We start from the raw sequence: 3,951 nt of genomic DNA, 5'->3' as shown, positions 1-3,951 counted from the left end.
AGGGGAAAGCAATAAAATGCTTCTCCGATAACAAAGCATCCCGTGACATCATAAACAAGGGCAGAACTTCCTCACTCACTATCATGAAACTATTACATAGGCTAACATGATCTTCTTCAGGAACCATCCTACAGCCAACACCAGACCGATCAGTACCCACTCATTCCAAGATCTCATCCCGGACTAGAGAGACTGCTGTCACACGGCAGATACCTAGCTGGTGCAGCCCTCTCTACTAACACATCCCGTGCATACAATCGAGCATTTACCCTATATACCAAATTCACGACAGACTATCAGATAAGCGACACTCATTCACTAGACTCTATTATTGCATTTATTTCCTTTTTGCCACCTTAACAATTAGCTAGGTCCACCTACCAAAGTCTGCTATTACCCCACCGGTAATCAATGGTTCCCCTTTTACATTATTTGACACATATCTTGCTACCCTGGCAGGTCTCGGTCCTAATACTCCACTACTTTCATTACATGGTAACCCCTTAACCACAACAAATTCATACACTACATCAGAACTTTGTTCATCAGACTCGGTCTTGACCCCACAGGATTTTCAGGACTCTCAGGTAGAATTGTAGCCGCTTCTGCGGCTTCAAGCCACAACATCCCGACTCATAATTAAAAGACTAGGGCGGTGGAAATCTACTGCATACGCCACTTACATTCCACAACCAGAATAAGAATTAAGATTGGCATTTAAAGGTCTAGCAATGTAACTCATGTTCAATATGTTATTTGGTTACACCAACCTTTTTGCCCTCTTTTATTACAGGCCTACCCCATACGTCGGTTCCGGCACACCACAACCGACTGTTATATTCTTATGTACTTATCTTACTATACGGCTTATGTCCCCGACTACAAATAGAAAGGCGCAGCCTGTAATTGTGGGAGGGGTTACCCGGCTATATAAGCTCAGGCCCCCTCCTAATCAGAACTGGTATCGCTGGGTTCATCCCTCCCACCTCACCCCTTTATAACTATACATGGGTAGGCCCTCTTTTATTACAGGCCTACCCCATACGTCGGTTCCGGCACACCACAACCGACTGTTATATTCTTATGTACTTATCTTACTATACGGCTTATGTCCCCGACTACAAATATATATATATATATATATATATAGAGAGAGAAAGAAGCAATAAAGGGAGCACACTAGGTCTTGATTATAGTGCAAAAGTTATTTACTGCATTCACAACGAATACATAACTGTGGTTTAAGCAGTGGTGTATCCTGGTTTTGTGCTGCCCTAGGCAGGACAAAACTCAGGCGCCCCCCCTCCCCCCGCGCCACCCCCACCCAACCTTTCCCCCCGCCCCGCATTCTAAATACACACACACACACTCGCTAACAGAAACACACACACACTAACAGACACACTCACACTCACTAACAGACAAACACACTCACTCACTAGCAGACACAAACTAACATACACACACACTCACAGGCAAACACACACTAACAGACACAGACACACACACTAACAGACACAGACACACACACTAACAGACACAAACACTAACAGACACACTAACACACACACACACACACACACACACACTAACAGACACAAACACTGACACACACACACACTAACAGACACAGACACACACTAACAGACACACACACACACTCACCCACCCACATTAACCCTTTTTTTTTAAATTTATTTTTAACACATTTTTATTTTTTTTAACACATTTTTTTTAAAAAAAATTTTAACACGTTTTTTTTAAATTTATTTCTAACACTTTTTTTTTTAAATTAATATTTAACACATTTTTTTTTTTTTATTTAACCCCCCCGCCTCCTTACCTTTGGGAATGCTGGGGAGGGGGGGTGTCTCTTCCTCCCTGGTGGTCCAGTGGCTGCTGGGCGATCGGGCGGCACTGCCTGGCGGGCGGGCGGCTGGCCGGCGAGGGAGCACTTCCCCTGAGCTGTCTGCTCAGCTCCCTCGCCGGCCTCAGAGTGAGGCTGGGAGCCGGAATATGACGTCATATTCTGGCTCCGCCTCCCAGCCTCACTCTGCGGCTGGCGAGGGAGCTGAGCAGACAGCTCAGGGGAAGTGCTCCCTCGCCGGCCGGCCGGCCGCCAGGCAGTGCCGCCCGATCGCCCAGCAGCCCGCCGGCATGTCTGTTAGCCGCAAGGCTAACAAGACATTTGCCTTGGGCATTTGGGGGCGGCTTTTTTTGCCGCCCCCTGGAAAATGCCGCCCAAGGCAAATGTCTTGTTTGCCTCGCGGCTAATACGCCCCTGGGTTTAAGCGAAAATTAACGTTTCGACTTTCGACCCTCCTGGGTCTTTATCAAGATCATTAAGGAGGAGTGCCTGGCTCTGGATTTTGTTTCTATATATATATATATATATATATATATATATATATATACACACACATATATAATTTATTTTTTATTAACATTAACTTTTATTTTTCAGTTGCAGGGAGACTGCCTGTCAGCACAGGCAGTCCCCCTGCAGGCAGACACATGGACACCTATTGTGACCATGTGATCGCTCTGTTCAGTAATCACATGGCCCCAGGGGTCCTAATCTGCCCAGGGAGACTGTCTGGGCTGCAGGCAGTCTCCCCACGCCGGGAGCAACACCGATCGCCGCCGGGGGAACGAAAGCGATCGGGTAAGTACATTGGACCGTTAAGACGGTTCAAGACCGTCACCGGTCGTCAATGCAAAAATGCGATGACGGTCCTGAACCGTCCTCGGTCCTGAAGGGGTTAAGGTAAAGCTGACTTTGTGCACTATGCAAATGCTCTTGCTGCTTCAGTCTAACTCTATGGCATGGTTCCTTTCTTCAAAATTCACTACATACACCTTTTCTCTGTCCCAGACTGCCTGCTGGTAAGGTAAGGAGTGGACAAGTGAGTGCTGGAAGACAGTCCTTAGAGCGAGCGCATCATTAGACACATTTATGCCAAGCTCAGGGTACTGTCTGCCTAGGATGCCCTTAGTTGGCCAGCCTACATGATTGGCAGGCAGCCTGACATGTGTTCACACCAGGCTGACCTACTTCCTGGGGCAGTTTTTTGGGGGCTTGTTTGCCCCTGTGGACAGTTTTGGTTACGTGATTTGCGTCAGTGGAACACCCTTTTACCCCGTCCACCGTAATCCTGCTTTGCCAGATACTGCTGTTAGGGGGTATGGATTTACTTGAAAGATGAATGCGAGACATTAGCATTGGGTGAATGCGAGACATTAGCATTGGGTGAATGCGAGACATTAGCATTAGGTGAATGCGAGACATTACCATTGGGTGAATGCGAGACATTACCATTGGGTGAATGCGAGACATTACCATTGGGTGAATGCGAGACATTAGCATTGGGTGAATGCGAGACATTAGCATTGGGTGAATGCGAGACATTAGCATTGGGTGAATGCGAGACATTAGCATTGGGTGAATGCGAGACATTAGCATTGGGTGAATGCGAGACATTAGCATTGGGTGAATGCGAGACATTAGCTTTGGGTGAATGCGAGACATTAGCATTGGGTGAATGCGAGTCATCCATCTCCACCAGATACATGACGATTGGGCGGTATGACTGTTTTAGTGATTTCTGACGATACGATTTTATAATTAGACCCATCATAATTGTCAGCACCAGGCCCAATGGGCTCTCAATCTGGCCCTGGCTGCAATCTGTGCAGACTGAGGGGGAGAACTGACACTCTGAGCTTGACGTGGGAGGGGCGGAGCATGCTGGGCATGGTACTACTTGTCTAAGGTACTGAAGGGGCGTGGTTAAAACGAACTGGGCGGGGTTAATATGTAGTGAAGGGGCGCAATGCTGTATCTGGGAGACGGGGTTGAGATATTGTGGGCGGGGTTGAGATATTGTTGGTTTAGGTCAGGATCCTACTATACATCCAGCGGATACCGCAGAGAGAGATGGGAAGATTCCG

The sequence above is a fragment of the Pelobates fuscus genome, chromosome 9, assembly GCF_036172605.1.
Source record: "Pelobates fuscus isolate aPelFus1 chromosome 9, aPelFus1.pri, whole genome shotgun sequence".
NCBI classification, from domain to species: Eukaryota; Metazoa; Chordata; class Amphibia; order Anura; family Pelobatidae; genus Pelobates; species Pelobates fuscus.
This window is presented reverse-complemented; position numbering follows the sequence as displayed.